Consider the following 24,760-nt stretch of genomic DNA (forward strand, 5'->3'; position numbering starts at 1 on the left):
CGCATTATCAGTTGATTTCACGACTATTTTGTGCAACTTCCCATTAGCTAGCCAGAAAAACTGAGTCGCCATTCCTCTAAAGCAGTGAGATGTTAGCTCAGAAATAGGATAAGAGCTTAGCATTATACATTGCCAGGTTCTGAGAGTAAGTTTTGGCAGAAAAAAATAGGGGGAAAGAATAATGTGGAATGTTACTTGTTCCACTATCGTTACTATTATTTCTGTTAGAAATTTTACCAACCCTTACTCTGTGTCATCTAAGCAATCCTTCAGTTTATAGAATGTCTGGTTTAACAGACACTTTTTAATTGCCTTTAATAAGTTTTTTCTAGCAATTTCTATAATCTCCTTTGGTAATTTATAATACAGTTTTATTCCATGGTAGAATATTCTGTTTTGAGTTTTTTTGGTTTATTCTTTCTTGTTAAGTGTAAGTTCAGTTTAGTTCTTATTCCATGGTCATGGACACAGCTGTTTGTGCAGTAATTACCAATGTTATTTTTGATGTGTACAAGTGATCTGTAAATGTATTCACACGGTGCAGTTAAAATCCCCTGTGTTTTGGAAAAATCTTTGCAATGAGCTCGACTACTACTTTTGGTTATTATTCTTATGGCCTTTTTCTGCAGTCTGAAAACGGTGTTCATATTTTACGCATTTGATCTCCAGAAAAGAATGCCATAATTAAGAACTGGGCGTACATATGAACAGTAAGTAACTAAAAGAGACAAGCTGTTACACACTGATGGCAGGAACCTAATGACATAACATGTTAACGACATTTCTTTTATCCATTCTGGTTGGAGAAAACTGCAGCTGAGTACGTAAATTAACTATAGGAAATACTGAAACCAGCCTCAAGTTTTCATGGAGTGATTTTATTATATCATCAAAACAAGATGGCGAATTTAGTCCAGTTCATTGACCAGTATGGACTGTAAAAGAGAATGAGTAATCTGTCGTATAATTTGTAAAGGAGGGCTTTTCAGGAAGATACACGTATAAAAATTTCAAAAAGTCGACGCTGCCATCCGAAGACGGACTCAGGCCCGAAGCTAGTAATGGTAAAATAGAATCACTTCAAGAGACGTCTGCAACCATGTTTACACCACTTCAACTGAGATTCAATATTCATTCATATTTAGTACGATGTATATAGAGAAGCCATCCACATTCAATTGAATAGTTTCATTTTTCCTCTTCAAACTGAAATTCACAGAATTTGACTTTTTTCGTTCAATGCCACTTTATTATTTATTAAACAATTGTAAAGTTCCTTGACGAGTTCATTTGCTCTCACTGCAAGGAGATCTGTTTACTTAGGGACTGTAATACTGCTGTCATCAGCAAAGAAAATTTTTTCCTCCGTGAATAACATTAATGGGCAACGGCCTTGCCGCAGTGGATACACCAGTTCCCGTGAGCTCACCGAAGTTAAGCGCTGTCGGGCGTGGTCGGCACTTGGATGGGTGACCATCCAGGCCACTATGCGCTGTTGCCATTTTTCGGGGTGCACTCAGCCTCGTGATGCCAATTGAGGAGATACTCGACCGAATAGTAACGGCTTCGGTCAAGAGTACCAACTTACGACCGGGAGAGCGGTGTGCTGACCCCACGCCCCTACTATCCGCATCCTCCATGAGGATGACACGGCGGTCGGATGGTCCACGTAGGCCACTCGTGGCCTGACGACGGAGTGCTAATGACTAACATTAATGGGAAAGTCATTGATGTACATCAGGAACAGAATTGGTCCTAAACTGCTACCCTGAGGAACTCCTACATCAATGTATTTTAGCTCTGGTAAGTGATGGGATTGTACTCATCAGAACTGACAGCAAACCAACGCCAGCAAAAATATTTTAGGTGTAAAATATACGAAGGCATCGACGGTTTAATTCAATGTGTAAGGGATAATGAAAATCTAATAATGATGGATGATTGGAATGCGGCAGCAGGGGAATAAATAAAAGATTGTGAAATTGTGGGCTCCGCAGTAGGAATAAGATAGGAGAAAGACTGAATTCCGCAATAAATTTCAGCTAGCAATTGTCGTATCGTCTGTGTCACTTGGCTTGTCGGCGGAACTTCTAAACCGGCCGCAGCGGGCCGCTGCTACACAGGGCTTGCTATACGCCGCCAGGTGATGACACATTCGCCGCCAGAGGACGCCGAACTCGCATCACCGTACTGCCTGAAATTGTGATTATTCCGCGGGTCGTCATGCTAGGTGTGCCGCAGGTTGTCCACAGATTGTCTTCAGGTTAATATCAGACTACTCTCCGATCACACCGAGCGTATGGGCGACAGTGCGCTGAGAAATTCACGGACATGGCATGTCTCTAGTTTTACTGCGACTGTTAGTGAATATCGTAAATCCGGTACTAGTGGGAGAATGGGAGAGAGAGAGAGAGAGAGAGAGAGAGAGAGAGAGAGAGACGGCTGTCATTCTACAGGATACAAAGTTATGCATGCTTTGTGTCGAATATACACCGAAGAGCCAAAGAGCACGCGGAAGTGCCGCAACACGACGTGGCATGGACTCGACTAATGTCTGAAGTAGTGCTGGAGTGATTGACACCATGTATCTCGCAGGGCTGTCCATAAATCAGTAAGAATACTAGCGGGGGGAGATTTCTTCTGAACAGTACGTTGCAAGGCATCCCAGATATGCTCAGTAATGTTAATGTCTCGGGCGTTTGGTGGCCAGCGGAAGTGTTTAATTTCAGAAGAGTGATCCTGGGGCGACTCTGTAGCAATTCTGAACGTGTGGGGTATCGTATTGTCCTGCTGGAATTTCCCAAGTCCTTCGGAATGCACAATGGACATGATTGGGTGCAGGTGATCAGACAGGATGCTTACGTACGTGTCACCTGTCAGAGTCGTATCTAGACGTATCAGGGGTCCCATATCACTCCAATGGCACACGCCCCACACCATTACAGAGCATCCACCAGCTTGAACAGTCCCCTGCTGACATGCAGGGTATATGGATACAGGAGGATGTATCCACAAACGTACACGCCCACCTGATCGGTACAATTTTAAACGAGACTTGTCTGACCAGGTAACATGATTCCAGTCATCAACAGCCCTCAGGGGTACACGTGTGGGCTCCGAATGCCATATCGATGATGTTTCGTTGAATGGTTCGCACGCTGACACATCTGCAGCAATCTGCGGAATGGTTCCACTTCTGCCACTTTAAACGATGCTCTTCAGTTGTCGTTAGTTCCGTTCTTGCAGGATTTTTTCCAGCCGCAGCGATGTCGGAGATTTAATATTTTCCCAGATTTTTGATATTGACGGTACACTTGTGAAATGTTCATACGGGAAAATCCCCACTTCATCGCTATCTCGGAGATGCTGTGCCCTATCGCCCGTCGCTGAGTGTAGCACCACACGCAAACTGACTTAAATCTTCATAACCTGCCATTGTAGCAGCAGTAACCGATCTAACAACTGTGCCAGACGCTTGTTGTCTTATTCCGCATGTTTACATATCTCTGTATTTGAATACGCCTGCCTATAACAGTTTCTTTGGCGCTTCAGTGTACTACTATAAGTAAATGCATTTATGTTTTAACATTTTTAATAGCGTTTTCCGGAATGTTCATAAACTTTGTTACACCGGCGGACGCAACACTAATGGCGATTAAAGAGTATATAGTTAAAAAAATGATAATAGGAGGAAATATACTTGGAAAAGATGTAGAGACAGTAGAAGATTCCAGATGGATTACATAATGGTCAGAAAGTAATTCTGAAATCAGGTATTAGATTGTAAGGCGCATCCAGGAGGGTAAATATGGGCAAAGATCACAAGTTAGTGACAACGAAGACCAGACTGAAGTTTTAAAGAAAGGAGTGGGATACTGTAGTACGGAGGACTGATGAGGTGCGTCAGAATTTGTCTACGTGTGTAGATACTGCGATAATGAAATTTGTTGGAAAGGAAAGAGGCTGGCATAGGGGAGAAACTCCAGCGACCCGCGTTAAAGCAGTCAAAAGACTGATGACCCCCCACACAAAAAAAAAGTTGAAGTATATTGACAAGCAATGCGTCATAAAGTGTTGACCTTAGTCTTCACACTCACTTGTCTTTCTTTGGAACGAATATAAAAGTAGTTAGATCTGGTAGTACGCCCAATACTTATCAGGTATCCTAAACTGACGTTTCTGCTTAGATCACACACTTGAAGATTTCAAACGATTCCTATAGCCCTACTCGAGAACCAGTACAAAATTTCCAGAATATTCTCAAATCGTTAGAGAGTAGGTTCCTCTTTTTCGTACGATTTAACTCCATTCTGTTACCATGTTAAGAAACTGTCTTTACTTGAAGTGAAACAGCAATCTATTTCAAAAACATATGGTTTGATCTTACTGTGTAATGGGTAAGTTGCATGCAATAAATTTTGTTGTTTCATACTTTGCAAGACAATGTATTTCTGCTACCGTTCCCTCTTCATTAGGTTCGTGTTGCCGGTTTAATTTCCCATGATGTGATATGTGCACATCTTGTGATACAGTCGCATTTTCATATCCCGACTGCCAATGAGGAAACAAGACTGCCAAATTGACAAAAGTGTGTATGCAGCAATAGCTGCACAGTAAATGAGACCGCGTTATTCTATAAAACAATAGAAAAATGAAATTTTACAAACATTAAATAATAAAATGGCGTCAGTTTTTTCTGTGACCTATCTAAGGCATCTGACTATGTGAATCACAGTATCCTCCTAGATAAATTGAAGTTTTATTGGACTGATGCCATAGCCAATCAATGGATAATGTCATACCACCAAAAAACTGCGGAATGTAGCCTGGGGATATAATTCTGGCTGGGGAGAAATCACGTGTGGAGTTTGCGAAGGCTCAATTTTAGGTCGGCTATTGTCCCTCATAAATGAAAATGCTCTTGTGTGTAATATACGACAACCAGAATTTTTTTTTCTTTTTCCAGGTGGCTCTAGTATTATGACCATTCCAAGCATACACACAGAAACAGAAGGAACGGTACACGTAGTTCTTAACAATGTCATTGACTGGTCTTCTGCGAATGGTTTCATGTTCAGTTTTAAAAAGGCACAATATATTCAGTTCTGCACGTCTAGGGATACTATACCAATGATAACTGTAACACATAGTGAGGAAATAATAAATAGGATGGAAAATTCAAAATTATTAGGAGTCCATATTGATGAGAATTTAAATTGGAAAAATGCACATTTTGGAACTCCTAAAGTAACTTAGAGCAGCCACATTTGCACTTAAAATCGTTGCAAATCTTGCGGAGAGATAAATCAGTAAGTCGAGATATTCATTAATGTCATATGGAATAATGTTACGGGATAACTCATATTTAAGAAGCAAAGTCTTTATAGCGCAAACATGTGCTGTAAGAATAACGTAACTACGATCATCTTGTAGACACCTCTTTAAGGAGCTGAGCTTCTTATTACTACTTCACAGTATATTTTTTCCCTCGTGAAGTTTGTTGTAAATAATCCACGACAGTTCAAAGCGAACAATGATGTACACAACTGCAATACCAGAAGGCAAAGTGAGATTGATTACTCCATATTAAGTTTGTCTTTAGCACAAGGAAGGGAGTATAGTACTGCAACAAAAATTTTTGTTCACCTAAGCTGTGATATAAAATTTCCATGGAATATGTAACTAACTGCCGGCTGACGTGGCCGAGAGGTTCTAGGCGCTACAGTCTGGAACCGCGCGACCGCTACGGTCGCAGGTTCGAATCCTGCCTCGGGCATGGATGTGTGTGATGTCCTTAGGTTAGTTAGGTTTAATTAGTTCTAAGTTCTAGGGGACTGATGACCTCAGAAGTTAAGTCGCATAGTGTTCAGAGCCATTTTTGTATTAGGATTATTTTTAAGTGTCTGCAGAGCAGGTAACTCTAAATCAAAATTCAGTATTATTTTTTTATGTGAAGCAAGTATTTTGTCATAAAATAAACTGTCAGCTCCCGTGGTGCTTCCACTATACAGTGTGGCAGGTGTATTTGAATTTTTAGCTCAAACATTTATTAACAGTGCCGAAGAAAAATAGCGTGGATTCTCGAGGCTATCGTCGACAGGGAAGACGCCTACATCTTTCCTCCAAATTCAGCTCTCAGCAACCCGTTTACCTGTGTGCAGTCGCTATTTTTCATATTAATGCTAAATTTTAACATCAGACAAGTCCTAAGTCTCGTAACTGACAGCTTTCAAACTACTGAACTTCTACACGTAACTGTTCGCTCGCTGCCACGCTGTTGTAGTGACAGATGTTCAGTTGTACGCGATTTCAGTGGACGTACTTTGAAAATAAGAGAAACTACTTTTTAAAAATAATTTTTTACTGTTGTTCAACAAGTAACTGGAAGAAAATATATCATGGGTTCACTACTACTACTTGTAGTTCAGTGCAACATGAAGGGATAAGCACAAGCCATATTTTTAACGAGCTAAGCTCAATTGCACATGAATAGAGCAGTTGACGAGAAAGATTTTGTTGTAACAAAAGTCAAAATACTTTTTTTCGAGCACTACGTTAGCAAAGCTTTGTTAACGCTCGTCCATTTTATTTCTGTAGGATTCATTAACCATGTGGGATCCGCTCCCTATGATTCTGTCAGTTTGTTTGTACAAAACACGTGAAGATCGAACAAACGTGTTATGGAGATGCTTCGGGAACTCAAATGGGAATCCCTGGAGGGAAGACGACGTTATTTCCGAGAACCACTATTCATAAAATTTAGAGAACAGGCATTTGAAGCTGACTGCCGAACGATTCTACAGCCGCCAACATACAATGTGCATAAGGACCACAGAGATAAAATACGAGAAAGTAGGAATCATACGGAGGCATCAGTCTGTTTTCCCTCGCTCTATTTGATAGTGGAACAGGACAGAAAGTACTAGTGGTAGTACAGGGTATCCACTGCCACGCACCGTACGGTGGCTTGCGGAATAGCTATGTAGTTGTAGATGTACAGGAACTTTGGCGGACTATTTTGTTTGTATAGGTACCAGTTAAGGCTACTTCTCTGCATCTATGCTTCTTAACACCGGGTAAGCAAAATAAACGTGGCCCGTAAAATATTTACAATAACACTGACGTGGGCTTGACCCTCATTTCTGAACATCACCGAAGATGCTGGAAACGGCCGCCGTGGAAATCGATACATGGCTGTGCTCGTTTCATCAAACTGCGAGACACGCGCAGCGACTCTGCCTGAGGAACAGCAACAATTGTTATTTCAGTACGCTGCTGTAGCTCTTCCAATGTGTGAGCATTATTTGAGCACACCTGCCTCTTCAATTGGTCCCACATATCGATGTGGTTAGGAGACCTCAGTGCCTCTGCTGATAGTATTTTCCTTGCCGAACACATCAAGCACTCGCGACCGGGTTGTCAAAGCGACGTGTGCCGTTGCTCCATCTTGCTGAAAATATCCATAAAGTCTTTCATTTACTGTGAGGTGGTCACAAAAGATTGATGAAACGGCTTCAGCTCTTACCGGTTAGCTTTAACAGTTTGGTGAAAGAATTGTGTCAGGACGCAGGCATTAGATATTGTGCAGCAAACACCAGTTTTGAGATCACGTAACTGCTCTTCGAAGTACTGATAATGATTTTCTGATGCATATGCTCTGATAGGCTGAACTAGACCTCTTCAAAAGAAATGAAAAACTGAGGGTCCAAAACTCCCGATTCCACTACACCCAGAATGCACTGTCAGTACTCAAAATGCGTAAGTTCGTCTGGACGCTTCAATACGGGCACAACAATAAATTTGTAATGATATAGGCGCAGGTCCTTTTTGGTAATTCTTCGAGTTGACAGTCACTTAATTCCTAACTGCACGGACCAACCGTGATGAGATTTCGTTGGACTTTGCTCCAGGCTCTCATTCACTGGCAATATGTTTTCTGGTGTTCGAATTCTTTTCAAATAATTAGGTTTGTTTTTCGAACAGAGCCAAAAAAATGGCTCTGAGCATTATGGGACTTAACATCTGAGGTCATCAGTCCCCTAGAACTTAGATCTATTTAAACCTAACTAACCTAAGTACATCACACACACCCATGCCCGAGACAGGATTCGAACCTGCGACAGTAGCGGTCGCGCGGTTCCAGACTGAAGCGCCTAGAACCGCTCAGCCACAATGGCCGGCGAACAGAGCCAGTTTCACGCCATTTTTCAACTAAGTTTTGAAATGCAGACTTTACTGGATGTTTTGTGAAAACATTTTTCGCCTTAAACTCTCGCGCAAACATTTCTGTACAGGTTTCCATGAACTGTTCTTCGCATAACATTCGAGGATGAACTCGCAGTGTTTTATCGTGAGCTACATTTTATTTGCATTCAACAGGTCATTAAATATGTCTCTTCTTCTCACTCAAACATAATAACACAGCCAAATCTCGGATCAGAGCGTGCGAGAGATCTACATGCTGAGACACGTGACACCAACTGACAGGAACATCGAAATCACTGTTTACAGCATTTTCTGCAATGGCAGTTCTCCCATTAATTGCCAGTTTCATTTTCCTTATCCTGAGAGTGCATACTTACTCACAATAGATCATTTATCAGAGAGCGCTTTATGTTTATTAAAGGTTCCAGTGATACAGAGACCATCTACAATCGTTCCATGACGGTCCTACTTTAATTTATTAGCCAGATGTATTTTTTATGTAGCGCTCCAACTCATCACTTAAGAGAATGTTTATTCAAGCTTTTCCCGCTATTGACATTTCAATTTTATATAAGCTTGTGAAACTGCAACACTCAGAACAATGAATCCTATTGGCGGATGTATAGAACACTGCACCAGTAGTAGGTCTTTGAGGTTACACTGAAATGATTTGAACGTAGTCACAGCAGACTAAATCAGAAAAATTCAATGAGGCGTCATCTATGAATGTGATGCCTCCACAGATGAATATCCTCCACCGATAATAGTTGCCAAAATGGCAGACGTCAAATGGAAGTTTTCATCGACTAACAACCTGTCCCATTATTAGTTGACTGTAAGTTACTCCCTCAGGTACACGCCACAAAAACTTCTCTAGGCGAGTGTCTATCCTTGAAACCACACTTATCCCACCGTTAACAAGGCGAAATTTAGTCAAAAGTCTGGACTCTCATTGTCAGCTCAGTTGCGAAGCTCTAATACAGTGCAACAAGTTAATCAACCTCACAAAATAATCTAAATGTTAGCCACGATCATAGCCGTCACAACAGATGAGGAGATGTCTTGATCACCAAATACCATGAACAAACGGAGGTCGTTAGTTGAAAAAACTGATGTGTTATAACCACGTTAAAATCATGTAGGGAAGCGGTGGACAGCATCCCTCCAACAGCCTCGCCTTACAGGGCTAGCTTTAACTTGTCAGTTTTTTAAACTGGTGAATTTGATTCGTGAAGCCCTGTCTGTTGCGGATAACAGCATTTTATTTAGAGAAGTTTGAGTTCCCCTCCTTCCCATCTTATAGGTTTCATATTAAAACGATGTATGTGTACCTGAGGGTGTAATATGATGTAATGTGGGTTGAGTATATTGAACCGGGGATCTTGAAACGACGGAGAGGCTTCGTCCCGCCGCAGCCCTCAGTGGTTCACAACACCACAACAGGCCACAGCAGTCCACCCACCCCACCGCCGCCCCACACCGAATCCAGAGTTGCCGGCCGCTGTGGCCGAGCGGTTCTAGGTGCTTCAGTCTGGAACCTCGCGACCGCTACGGTCGCAGGTTGGAATCCTGCCTCGGGCTTGGATGTGTGTGATGTCCTTAGGTTAGCTAGGTTTAAGTAGTTGTAAGTTCTAGGGCGGATTAGTGCCGGGGACCGGCACGCCTTCCCACTCTGGAAGCATCGCGTTAGATCTCGCGGCTAACCGGGCGGGCACAGTTATTTGATGTAAGTAAACCGGTCGTCTTCGTTTAAATAAAGGTTCGTATACGGCTGGAAGCGGTTTATTTGTCAAGTATGATATGACGATGTATACGGATAAGAGACAAAACGGAAACAGCAAATAAATAAATATTGAAATAAATAGCTACACGGCGTGCAGCAACATGTAGTAGATCTCTTTAAAATGATTGCAGGTCTGACAGTTTCTTTACAAAAAAATCTACCAACATCGATTTTATTTACGGTGCCGAGAAGCTACAGAAGTGTGTACAGCACGAATATTACGAGACGGCGGATGGCATAGCCATGGAATACCTACTGTCTCCAGCCGCCGCGACCTGTTTCGAGGAGCTCTTTTAGGAGCAAGCTCTGGACTCTGCGAGGTTCCGACCACCTTGCTCCCTACAATACGTTGACGACACCTTCTTGATATTATCTCGCGGTGGAAATGCTTTGCAGCAGTTCGTCGACCACACGAACGGTGTCCATACCAGCTGGAGTGGCATTTTCAATTCATGAATTTTTTAGCTGAACGGAAGGCAGGAGGCCGGCTTGGTCATTCAGTGTACCGGAAATCCACGCACACTAACCGGTACTTAACGCCAACAGCTTTCACCTCTCTGTACACTGGAAAGCGGGAGTGAACACGTTAGTACACAGGGAAAAGATTATATCTGACTACAAACATCTAGTCTGAATTTTAGCATTTGAAGCACGTGTTGAGTGAAAATAGGTACAGCAAGCAAGAAATTGCTTCAGCTTTCAGGAGGCACCAACGAACGCCTCGTGAATCGGTGGAAGAGTCCAAGCCTGCTGCATTCCTTCCATACTGTAGAGAAACTACTAGCAAGATAGGGCGCGAGCTGAACAAACATGGACTGGGACCTGGGTTCCGGCCCGCCCCCGAGTTAAGAGATTTGTTACGCCCCGTTAAAGACAACGAATGTCTTAGAGTTCCTGGCATGACGGTATCGCCTGTGTTTGTGGTAGTATTTACATATTACGTACGTCAAACCACTCACACTGCTTCCGAGCGTTGTGCAGAGTATTCACGACTCATAAAAGGGGACTTCAGAAGTCTGCCATGGCTGAACATAACGGACATAACATGCAATTTGCGGATATGAGAGTTTCGGCTCAAATTATTTCATACTGAGATTCTGTTATCAAAGAAGAGGCACAAATTAGAATAGATAGTAACATTTTTGACAGAGACCAGGGCTGCGCACTTAGCAGAACATGAGGGCCACTGAGTGAAAGCAAAGATGCAGGCTTGACGCTTCTAGGGTCGCGGGAGCGGCGGTTTCAATAGTGGCACTGGCAGCTCGCACAATGTGACGTCACTCAGTCCCGCGGCGGGACGGAGTCAGTTGGTGCCTCACTTACCTTCCGCACATGCGCCTCTCCGGTCCTCTGTGGAAGATTACGGACGCTGCCGTTACATCTAAAGCTCGAGTGTTTTTTCGAAATGAAACGGCTTATAAACCGGGAAGACCTTACTGACAGAACTAAGCTCAACGGACAAAATGTAAGTGAACGCTTTGTAAAGCACGCTGGACCTTTAGGAGTGCCGATATGCTATAGAACTGTTACCAGGCGGCACTGGACACTTTCCTGCTGACGTTAGTGATAGCACTGAAGTGGTGTGTGTATGCCAGTCGGTAGTATTGAATAAGCGCAGTAAGGTGGGTGGAAATGGAGAGCTGACAGAATGACAGAAAGGAGCTTTCGTGTTAGAATATGCTACGGGCGCATCGTGGAAGACTTCGCTAGATTATGTAGGTGTATCAACGAGCACTGTCCATTGTGTCGCCTAGGAACAGTGTAGCACTCGTTGCTATTAAATACGGCGAATGAACAGAGGTCGAAGGAAAATCGTCACGATGAGGAACGTGTCACGCCTTGCCAATGAAAATCAACGTCAAACCTGACAGGAATGGCTACTGTCAGCGGATGCAGCTCCACATGAACCAGTTTGCGAGCGAATACTGCGAAAGAGACTGTTGGCTGGGGACATTTCTCACACTGGTACGTTGTTCAATGAGTCGAGCAAAAGAGGAACTGGACAGCAGCTGACTGGATGCGTTTTTTGTGGTCCATTGAGTCGTGATTTAGCCTCTTTTTAAACGATGCAAGATGTCTATCGCACTGACGGCTCAAAGAGGCGTTTATTCCGCAGTGTGGCGAAGGAGTAGTTCAGGGTATAGGTGGTACGGTGATGTTTTGGAAGTGTTTTTCGTACCTTGACTTGACCCACTCATTCAGATTATTGTCAACGTATACAAGGATGCTTAACATTCTCGGTGACCAAGTGTGGCCCTCCTTTCTAACTTCCTGGTGAGTATTCTGTGGGCACTCTCGTTTAAAAGGCTCGACGCAACACTCAGCTATTTCAGAGTATTAGCGTACTCCATCCAGTGCGTCACAAAAGTTTCCTCCGGTGAGCTTCGTAAAAGTCGCTTCTTACTGATCAGATACACTTTATTGGATGATACTGGAGATATTAAATGGAATATTGTCAATCCATTTGACATAATTATCAAACGGATTCACTTTTTAAATGAAATCTGTTATAAGAATGAAGCACAAAGAAAGGTTAGTCGTTTTCACGTATTTCAAGTTAAGAGCCTAAAGCTCTTGGATACTTGCTTCTTGTATTATGTAACATTATTGAAAAGAGTCGAAAATCAAGTCTGTAGAATTCTATATGTCGTTGTGTAACGCACCTTTCCTTTCTGGGACATAAAAGTGAAAGAAATACTTGAATATTGATAAAAATATGCAGTGCTTGAATAGGGTTTCCCTCGGGAAAGGCACGCTACAAATGCGATGGAACGAAGTGCTCAGTAATCCCGCACACATCGAGATGTAATCAAACTTTCTGCAGTACTGAATCACCGTCATTTAAATTCTTATACCGTCGCGCATCGTGATCTTATGACTGCTCAGGCCCCGGTGGCTACTGAGCATCATCGCTGGTTGAAGACTCGTTGACCGTAAAAATATTGTAATGACTTTTCGCGTAAAAAATGGCAATGCAGTTTAATTCGGACTTCATAAAAATTTATCTTAAGCTTCGACTTGTGGAGAATAAAATATGTAAACGACATGACGCGATAAGCAAAAGGTCACTTTGCCTTCAAACAATGAGGGCAATACACTCAGTCTGGTAATAACATAAAATTTCTATAATATCTGCAGACATCAATATTTATGAATAAAATTGTTACTTCATAAATCAGATATAACACAGGAATGACGACAACGTACCTCTTAGTAACAAGTAATAAAACAGAAGTGAGTAGTTAGAAGAAGTAGTTTCTGCTTTCTAACCATCACTTGCTTATCAAAAAATCGAATCTAGAGCTTCTAAAGCTGTTACATATTACATATTATGTATAAAGTCTGCGTGTTTCAGTTAACATCTGTTCCTCGAACACTTACGTGAAATATACATTTTCTGATATACGAGTTTCTAATAGGTTGATGATTTCGTCGTAAAAAAATAATAAAAATATATCTTTTTATGTGATACTCTTAAGCGAATCACTCGATTATTTGTATTTTCTCCCAATCCATGAGTACAAAATTCTCTTGCGCTGTAGAATAACAAGTTTCTTTAAAAGTTTGCATACCGTAATTGTGAGTGCAGAGTTGCTAAGAAAACCATCAGAAACGAAAAAGCGCCACCTCCAGATGCGTATAAAGACTCGACTATTTGACACGGTAACCTATGGAGGCGGTAACAGCCGATCCGGCTATGCGCTCGAACGTCTCACTTTTGCGAAGTTGGCTTACGTGTTACTCGCATGTGTATAGTGGGTTGTGTGCAGTGCGATAGTTAAGGGGAAGAGGTCACGAACAACGCTGCAGTGAGTTCCTTATCTCAGGTACTAACCGTTCTGTTACTACGCACGGCACTGTATGGAGGGCACTAAGGGCAGGAACTGTAACCAAACGTTAAAGGCTTTTTTTTACATACAGTGCATCGACACAACCTGTCGCGTAGCAGCATGTATTCAGTCTGTAGAGGCGGTACTGAATGCTGAGAATTCTGTTCCCATGCTTCATATTCCTCAGAAGAAAATACAAATGACCCAGTGACTGACTGAAGCATATCATATAAAAAGATAACTACTTCCTAAGGCAAAGAACGTATAAATGTTTCGTTATTTAAAACAACTGGTTTCGAAGGACTTTACTATCGTCTTCACGTCTTCAAAAAGCTTTTTATTATGGAACGTGTTCATTTTAAGCTGGACCTCTCGCGAAGTTGCTATGTGGTTAAAAAAACAGCACATTGTAAAATACTTGTCATAATTAAAATATTTAAAAGAATAAAAGACCTTCTGCAAATGGCCATGTCCATATATATACCGTTCACAGATGATCGTTACGTCTCAAAAACACAGTTAACAATAGCACATCAGTTTACATGAGGCTGGACATATTACAATGTGAATGTGAGATAGGTCCGTTTCAAATAAAGAAATATTTGTGTAACCTTGGCTTTAGAAGGTTTTTAGCAAGTGAAACAGATCACTTCGTCTTCTCAAAGCGAAAAAATTCAATAAAAATAATTTTTTTTATTTTTTACTTTTTACGAAGAAACCATCAGCCGGCGTGGGTATTTCGTGTCGCTAAATTAGCCAGTCCCCCGCTCGTGGCCTCTCGGGGTTAAGGATTTTCACCTGCCCCGAGAGGACTGGGCGTTGTTGTGTCGTCCTCATCATCATCATTCATCCCCCTTACGTTCGGAGGAAGGCAACGGCAAACCATCTCCATTAGGACCTTGCCTAGTACGGTCGTGCGGGTCTCCCGCATCGTTCCCCTATGCTCTGTCAAGATGCATGGGACTTCATTTCCTTCCAAATTAAACATCGAAGTGTGTTTCAGTCAACCGGCTGCTATAAGACTTTACACAACTCTGCCAAATAGCAGTAGTAGTTTACCATATTAATTTCAAGTTGATAACTTTGACAGTCACTGAGATACAGAAATTTAATTAAAACGTGAAATTTAACACATTTCATAACAATGATACACCGCTGAGGCAAAACGTTATGGCTGCTTGCTTAATAGTGTGTAGGTTTGACTTTGGAACGTAATACAACAGCGATTCTGTATGGCACGGATTCAACAAGTCCTTGGTAAGGTTCAAATTGTAAGTAGGCTGTTTAGGTTTTTTTTATTGGTAACGCCACGTAGCGCTCTGTATGAAAATCACTGGCTGGTTTGCATTGTTGTTTGCTATTGTAGTGTTGAGCAGCTGAATGTGAACAGTGAGCCGCCAGCAGTGGTGGATGTGGGGAGAGAGATAGCGGAGTTTTGAGAGCGGATGATCTGGACGTGTGTCCATCAGAGACAGTAAATTTGTAAGACTGCATGTCATGAACTGATATATATTATGACTTTTGAACACTGTTAAGGTAAATACATTGTGTGTTCTTTATCAAAATCTTTCATTTGCTAACTATGCCCATCAGTAGTTAGTGCCTTCAGTAGTTTGAATCTTTTATTTAGCTGGCAGTATTGGCGCTCGCTGTACTGCAGTAGTTCGAGTAACGAAGATTTTTGTGAGGTAAGTGATTTGTGAAACGTATAGGTTAATGTTAGTCAGGGCCATTCTTTTGTAGGGATTTTTGAAAGTCAGATTGCGTTGCGCCAAAAATATTGTGTGTCAGTTTAGTGTTGATCAGAATAAGTAAAGAGAGAAATGTCTGAGTACGTTCAGTTCTGTTCAGCTGTTTGAAAATCAAATAATGTAAGAGGTTTATCTGCATAGTAACTCATAAGTTTTCTGAGGGGACGTTTCAAAATGGTTCAAATGGCTTTAAGCACTATGAGACTTAACATCTGAGGTCATCAGTCCCCTAGAACTTATAACTACTTAAACCTAACTAACCTAAGGACATCACACACATCCATGCCCGAGGCAGGATCCAAACTTGCCACCGCAGCAGCAGCGCGGAATGATCAAGTAAAATATTAAAAAAGTAACATCCAAAAGTAGCAAAATACCGATTTACCTCATTTTCTCATCTCTGGAGCGACCTGCCGAGATGAACTTTCGTGGAACAGTAAGTTAGAATCACTCAAACTGTAAGGAGTGTGTCAGAACTCTCCATTACATTGATTAAATGTTACGTTGAGTATCGAAAACAATACAGCCAACTTAAGGCTATTCTTCGCAATATGTAAGTTTCTGAGATTCTCTGTGTAAATAAATAAGCGCTCAGATATCGATAGTAACAATCTGAGGACGAAACATGGGAGCACGATTCTAAGCATTGTTGTGTGACGAGGTCTATCTGGCAGAGTAAAATTTCAGTAGTGTTGGTCGAGAGCTCGGAAAAAGAAGACGTGTCACGCTGCCCTCACGTCGCTGACGGCAGATCTTACCACATTCAAGGCCTTATTTCATTTACATGGCCAGGAGGGATTTAGATGACGTAACTACGCCTGAAGATGGAATACAAAGTAAAATTCGCAAGAATACCTTAAAGAGGAATTGCAGGGTTAGGCTGGTGATTGTGAGTCGGGAGTTTGCAATAATCCCATGATTTGCTTGTCAGTTAAAGAAGCCTTCTTAGCATACAAATAATAATAATTATTCTCCACATATAATTCATAAATATGGTGTGGTTATTAAATGTTACTGTAACTTTGAAACTGAAATAATTTGTCAATCTGGCACTCAGGCACTATCGATACTTATAAGGTTATTGTCAGGCATTTCACCACTATCAATATTTGCCAAACTAGTATTGGTAATGATGTTTTCATAAGCTTTTAAACAGACTTAATTTATGAAATTGCTTCCTACAAGTTATTTAGTAGTTAACAGGACCCAAGCGAACTGCTTTTTATTAAATTCATTCTTAGTAACAATGAGCTCTAGCCGCTGCTGCTGCATGCTGCTGCGAATTGCTGTAAACCACTTGGAAAAAGGCAGTCATCCGAAGAGGTGAGTGCAAACGTTAGGGCCAAAACTGAGACACTGACACACCGTAACATGTCATGTACTCTAATCCAGTAAATTCCGTTGCACAAGCCAGATTCTGTATCACTTGTAAATTCTTATTCAAAGACGCAGTTAGATAGCTTATCCAAATGTTAGTTATAAGTTTTTCATGTCACAATCAGATGAGAGCCGAAATGACAGTGAAACTGACAGTCATAGAACACGCACACTGTGTTATGCAGGTCACATTCCGATTGCTGATAGATGAGGTTGCTTATCGGGTCGATTTTCACAGACGAAAGTAGGCATTATTTGTTGTGGATACGTTACAAAATCTGCCGCATTGTGATCAACTCCGGAATCGGTCGGTGCGGGTTTTTTCCCCATGCAGGGCTTTACACCCACCTACCCTAGTAACTACATTTTTTTGAGGTGGTTGGGTTGGGTTGGATTGTTTTGGGGAGGAGACCAAACAGCGAGGTCATCGGTCTCATCGGATTAGGGAAGGAAGTCGGCTGTGCCCTTTCGAAGGAACCATCCCTGCATTTGCCTGGAGCGGTTTAGGGAAATCACGGAAAACCGAAATCAGGATGGCCGGACGCGGGATTGAACCGTCGTCCTCCCGAATGAGAGTCCAGTCTGATGATCATAGCGCCACCTCACTCGGTTTTTCGAGGTGGTAATTAAAACCCTTTGTAATTAGTTGCGAGTCTGGTTTACCTCTATGCTATCTCATTATGTCCTTTTCCTAATTTGCTTTACGCTACGCTTTGCAAACAGGTCATCCCTGCACCATAACGAAAATTACAACTGTCCGTCTGTAGACATGAGGTCTGCGACGAGCCATGTGTAACTAAACATAACAATAAACACGGCTAAATGTCAGAAAAAGCTCCGTTGCGTTAAAATCACAGACACTAAATGAGGCGGCAAGTGATGGCTCGTTGAGACTATTACGGCTCAACTCAATTCAAACTAACGCGGCCGGGCCACATTTAATTCGTTTCAGTTTGTTCAGCGCAACGGACGTTGCTGTTTGTTCCGCAGAGTGGAACGGAGCGCGCCGCGTGCCCTGTGTCTGCGGCACAGTCGGGACGCTGCTGCCGTTCTGCGTGACACTGGGTGGTCGCGGAGTGCTGCAGGCCTACGGTACATTGCGCTGCATTGTGGTCTGCCCTACTGCCGGACCTACGACACGAGCCACCTGCTCTGTAAATCGACCTGACACACATACGAAAGCCGGTAGGGCCGTCCTTGTAGGACGCGTCACGTTGTGACACTAAGTTTGAGTACGTAGTATACCACTGCGGCATTAAAAACATTCGAAGCTGGTGACCTACATAGCGAGCAGACAGATGGCCATGAGATCATGTTACGTAGCAAGACAAAATCGCGCGACGGAAATTATTGAACATCTGTTAAACAGGAGTGGTCCTATAAAACATGAAATATGCATTCAATAGCTCATACGGATAGATTGAGAAATGGGTTCATATGACTATGGAATACAACTGATGTTTCCAGAATGAGATTTTCACTCTGCAGCGGAGTGTGTACCGATATAAACTGGAGACTAGAAATTTACTCTGTAGGAATCAGCATGGGTTTCGAAAAAGACGATCGTTTGAAACCCAGCTCGCGCTATTCGTCCACGAGACTCAGAGGGCCATAGACACGGGTTCCCAGGTAGATGCCGTGTTTCTTGACTTCCGCAAGGCGTACGATACAGTTCCCCACAGTCGTTTAATGAACAAAGTAAGAGCATATGGACTATCAGACCAATTCTGTGATTGGATTGAAGAGTTCTACATCTACATCTACATTTATACTCCGCAAGCCACCCAACGGTGTGTGGCGGAGGGCACTTTACGTGCCACTGTCATTATCTCCCTTTCCTGTTCCAGTCGCGTATGGTTCGCGGGAAGAACGACTGTCTGAAAGCCTCTGTGCGCGCTCTAATCTCTCTAATTTTACATTCGTGATCTCCTCGGGAGGTATAAGTAGGGGGAAGCAATATATTCGATACCTCATCCAGAAACGCACCCTCTCGAAACCTGGCGAGCAAGCTACACCGCGATGCAGAGCGCCTCTCTTGCAGAGTCTGCCACTTGAGTTTGTTAAACATCTCCGTAACGCTATCACGGTTACCAAATAACCCTGTGACGAAACGCGCCGCTCTTCTTTGGATCTTCTCTATCTCCTCCGTCAACCCGACCTGGTACGGATCCCACACTGATGAGCAATACTCAAGTATAGGTCGAACGAGTGTTTTGTAAGCCACCTCCTTTGTTGATGGACTACATTTTCTAAGGACTCTCCCAATGAATCTCAACCTGGTACCCGCCTTACCAACAATTAATTTTATATGATCATTCCACTTCAAATCGTTCCGCACGCATACTCCCAGATATTTTACAGAAGTAACTGCTACCAGTGTTTGTTCCGCTATCATATAATCATACAATAAAGGATCCTTCTTTCTATGTATTCGCAATACATTACATTTGTCTATGTTAAGGGTCAGTTGCCACTCCCTGCACCAAGTGCCTATCCGCTGCAGATCTTCCTGCATTTCGCTACAATTTTCTAATGCTGCAACTTCTCTGTATACTACAGCATCATCCGCGAAAAGCCGCATGGAACTTCCGACACTATCTACTAGGTCATTTATATATATTGTGAAAAGCAATGGTCCCATAACACTCCCCTGTGGCACGCCAGAGGTTACTTTAACGTCTGTAGATGTCTCTCCATTGAGAACAACATGCTGTGTTCTGTTTGCTAAAAACTCTTCAATCCAGCCACACAGCTGGTCTGATATTCCGTAGGCTCTTACTTTGTTTATCAGACGACAGTGCGGAACTGTATCGAACGCCTTCCGGAAGTCAAGGAAAATGGCATCTACCTGGGAGCCTGTATCTAATATTTTCTGGGTTTCATGAACAAATAATGCGAGTTCCTAGATAACAGGACGCAGCATGTCATTGTCAATGGAGAGAAGTCTTCCGAAGTAAGAGTGATTTCTGGTGTGCCGCAGGGGAGTGTCGTAGGACCGTTGCTATTCACAATATACATAAATGACCATGTGGATGACATAGGAACTTCACTGAGGCTTTTTGCGGATGATGCTGTGGTATGTCGAGAGGTTGTAACAATGGAAAATTGTACTGAAATGCAGGAGGATCTGCAGCGAATTGACACATGGTGCAGGAAATGACAATTGAATCTCAATGCAGACAAGTGTAATGTGCTGCGAATACATAGAAAGAAAGATCCCTTATCATTTAGCTACAATTTAGCAGGTCAGCAACTGGAAGCAGTTAATTCCATAAATTATCTGGGGGTACGCATTAGGAGTGATTTAAAATGGAATGATCATATGAAGTTGATCGTCGGTAAAGCAGATGCCAGACTGAGATTCATTGGAAGAAACCTAAGGAAATGCAATCCGAAAACAAAGGAAGTAGGTTACAGTACGCTTGTTCGCCCACTGCTTGAATACTGCTCAGCAGTGTGGGATCCGTACCAGATAGGGTTGACAGAAGAGATAGAGAAGATCTAACGGAGAGCAGCGCGCTTTGTTACAGGATCATTGAGTAATCGCGAAAGCGTTACGGAGATGACGGATAAAGTCCAGTGGAAGACACTGCAGGAGAGACGCTCAGTATCTCGGTACGGGCTTTTGTTGAGGTTTCGAGAACATACCTTCACCGAGGAGTCAAGCAGTATATCGCTCCCTCCTACGTATATCTCGCGAAGAGACATGAGGATAACATCAGAGAGATTAGAGCCCACAGAGAGGAATACCGACAATCCTTTCCACGAACAATACGAGACTGGAATAGAAGGGAGAACCGATAGAGATACTCAAGGTACCCTCCGCCACACATCGTCTGGTGGCTTGCGGAGTATGGATGTGGATGTAGATATAGATGTAGATGTAGATAAAACTTCCCGGCAGGTTAAAACTGAGTGCCGGATCGAGACTCGAACTCTGGACCTTTGCCTTTCGCGTGCAAGTGCTCTACCAACTGAGCTACCCAAGCACGACTCACCATCCTTCTTCACAGCTTTACATCCGCCAGTAACTCGTCTCCTACCTTCCAAACTTCACAGAAGTTGGTAGAGCACTTGTCCGTGAAAGGCAAAGGTCCCGAGTTCGAGTCTCGGTCCGGCACACAGTTTTAATCTGACAGGAGGTTTCATATCAGGGCACGCTCCGCTGCAGAGCGAAAATCTCGTTCTGGAAACATCCCCCAGGCTGTGGCTAAGCCATGTCTCCGTAATATCTTTTCTTCCAGGAGTGCTAGCTCTGCAAGGTTCGCAGGAGAGCTTCTGTGAAGTTTGGAAGGTAGGAGACGAGGTACTGGCGGAAGTAAATCTGTGAGAACGGGTCGTAATGGTGCTTGGGTAGCTCCGTTGGTAGAGCACTTGTCAGGTCCTGAGTTCGAGTCTCGGTCCGGCACATAGCTTTACTCTGCCAGGAAGTTACAACTGATGTTGACGATAAAGACATAGCTATTGCGAGGGGCGTTCAGTAAGTAATGCAAGGCATTTTATTCTGTGCCAATTTCGGCTAAAAATGCGCAATTTGCTGTGGAATATTCTCGCTTAATCGCCTGTAGTTTCATATATTCCGATAGGTGGTGGCACTAAACTTAGCCTTGAAAATGGCGTCTGTAACAGAGGTGCGTTCCAAGCAGAGCTGTCATTGAATTCCTTTTGGCGGAAAGCCAGAGCATCACAGATATTCATAGGTGCTTGCAGAGTGTCTACGGAGACCAGGCAGGGAACAAAAGCATGGTGAGTCGCTGGGCGAGAGGTCTGTCGCCACTGCAACAAGGTAGCACAAACCTATCCCTCTCGCACGTACCAACCGGCCGCTCACAGCGATGACTCCTGCGAAGAAGAAGTTCAAAGCCGCACATTCAGCCGGTGAAGTCGTGGCGGCGGTCTTTGGGACTCTGAACGGGCTACTCTGTTTGTTGTTCTCCCTCACAGAGAACGACCAGCTCTGAAGTGTGTTGTGCTACCAACAGGAAATTGAAGAAACGATCTCCTCCTTATCCACGGCAACTCAACACCTCACACAAGACTGCTCATCCGAGAGGAGATCACCAAACGTCATTGGATAGTTGATCTTCATCCACAGCCACGGCCACGCACCTTCTAATGCACTCGTCCAAAAGTGTGTGCCCAATGAGTTTCTCGCCACCTAACTGAATAACATAAAGAGCAATAAAGGATCATCGATTTCGCTCAATGGAGGACGTACTCCGCGGGAAGCTGCACACAGGTGAAGGGGATGTTACTGTTGCAGCAAGACGTTGGCTCCATCGACGATGAGTAGAGCGGTGCCATGAGGGCATACAGCCCCCTCGCCCACTCCCCATCCACCCCACAGTAAGGCGGCGTAGAGCCACCACATTTACCAGAGAATTACACTACTGGCCATTAAAATTGCTACACCAGGAAGAAATGCAGATGATAAACGGGTATTCACTGGACAAATATATTATACTAGAACTGACATGTGATAACATATTCCCGCAGTTTGGGTGCATAGAACCTGAGAAATCAGTACCCAGAACAACCACCTCTCGCCGTAATAACGGCCTTGATACGCCTGGGCATTGAGTCAGACAGAGCTTGGATGGCGTGTACAGGTACAGCTGCCCATGCAGCTTCAACACGATACCACAGTTCATCAAGAGTAGTGACTATCGTATTGTGACGAGCCAGATGCTCGGCCACCATTGACCAGATGTGAGAGATCTGGAGAATGTACTGGCCAGGGCAGCAGTCCAACATTTTCTGTATCCCGTAAGGCCCGTACAGGACCTGCAACATGCGGTCGTGCATTATCCTGCTGGAATGAAGGGTTTCACAGGGATCGAATGAAGGGTAGAGCCATGGGTCGTAACACATCTGAAATGTAACGTCCACTGTTCAAAGTACCGTCAATGAGAATAAGAGGTGTCCGAGACGTGCAACCAATGGCACCCCATACCATCACACCGAGTGATACGCCAGTATGTTGTTGTTGTTGTGGTCTTCAGTCCTGAGACTGGTTTGATGCAGCTCTCCATGCTACTCTATCCTGTGCAAGCTTCTTCATCTCCCAGTATCTACTGCAACCTACATCCTTCTGAATCTGCTTAGTGTATTCATCTCTTGGTCTCCCTCTACGATTTTTACCCTCCACACTACCCTCCAATGCTAAATTTGTGATCCCTTGATGCCTCAAAACATGTCCTACCAACCGATCCCTTCTTCTAGTCAAGTTGTGCCACAAACTTCTCTTCTCCCCAATCCTATTCAATACCTCCTCATTAGTTACGTGATCTACCCACCTTATATTCAGCATTCTTCTGTAGCACCACATTTCGAAAGCTTCTATTCTCTTCTTGTCCAAACTAGTTATCGTCCATGTTTCACTTCCATACATGGCTACACTCCATACAAATACTTTCAGAAACGACTTCCTGACACTTAAATCTATACTCGATGTTAACAAATTCCTCTTCTTGAGAAACGCTTTCCTTGCCATTGCCAGTCTACATTTTATATCCTCTCTACTTCGACAATCATCGGTTATTTTACTCCCTAAATAGCAAAACTCCTTTACTACTTTAAGTGTCTCATTTCCTAATCTAATTCCCTCAGCATCACCCGACTTAATTTGACTACATTCCATTATCCTCGTTTTGCTTTTGTTGATGTTCATCTTATATCCTCCTTTCAAGACACTGTCCATTCCGTTCAACTGCTCTTCCAAGTCCTTTGCTGTCTCTGACAGAATTACAATGTCATCGGCGAACCTCAAAGTTTTTACTTCTTCTCCATGAATTTTAATACCTACTCCGAATTTTTCTTTTGTTTCCTTTACTGCTTGCTCAATATACAGATTGAATAACATCGGGGAGAGGCTACAACCCTGTCTTACTCCTTTCCCAACCACTGCTTCCCTTTCATGCCCCTCGACTCTTATAACTGCCATCTGGTTTCTGTACAAACTGTAAATAGCCTTTCGCTCCCTGTATTTTACCCCTGCCACCTTCAGAATTTGAAAGAGAGTATTCCAGTTAACATTGTCAAAAGCTTTCTCTAAGTCTACAAATGCTAGAAACGTAGGTTTGCCTTTTCTTAATCTTTCTTCCAAGATAAGTCGTAAGAACAGTATTGCCTCACGTGTTCCAACATTTCTACGGAATCCAAACTGATCTTCCCCTAGGTCGGCTTCTACCAGTTTTTCCATTCGTCTGTAAAGAATTCGCGTTAGTATTTTGCAGCTGTGACTTATTAAACTTATAGTTCGGTAATTTTCACATCTGTCAACACCTGCTTTCTTTGGGATTGGAATTACTATATTCTTCTTGAAGTCTGAGGGTATTTCGCCTGTCTCATACATCGTGCTCACCAGATGGTAGAGTTTTGTCATGACTGGCTCTCCCGAGGCCATCAGTAGTTCAAATGGAATGTTGTCTACTCCCGGGGCCTTGTTTCGACTCAGGTCTTTCAGTGCTCTGTCAAACTCTTCACGCAGTATCTTATCTCCCATTTTGTCTTCATCTACATCCTCTTCCATTTCCATAATACTGTCCTCAAGTACATCGCCCTTGTATAAACCCTCTATATACTCCTTCCACCTTTCTGCCTTCCCTTCTTTGCTTAGAACTGGGTTGCCATCTGAGCTCTTGATATTCATACAAGTGGTTCTCTTCTCTCCAAAGGTCTCTTTAATTTTCCTGTAGGCAGTATCTATCTTACCCCTAGTGAGACAAGCCTCTACATCCTTACATTTGTCCTCTAGCCATCCCTGCTTAGCCATTTTGCACTTCCTGTCGATATCATTTTTGAGACGTCTGTAT

This window comes from Schistocerca cancellata, chromosome 2 (genome assembly GCF_023864275.1).
Source record: "Schistocerca cancellata isolate TAMUIC-IGC-003103 chromosome 2, iqSchCanc2.1, whole genome shotgun sequence".
Lineage (NCBI taxonomy): Eukaryota > Metazoa > Arthropoda > Insecta > Orthoptera > Acrididae > Schistocerca > Schistocerca cancellata.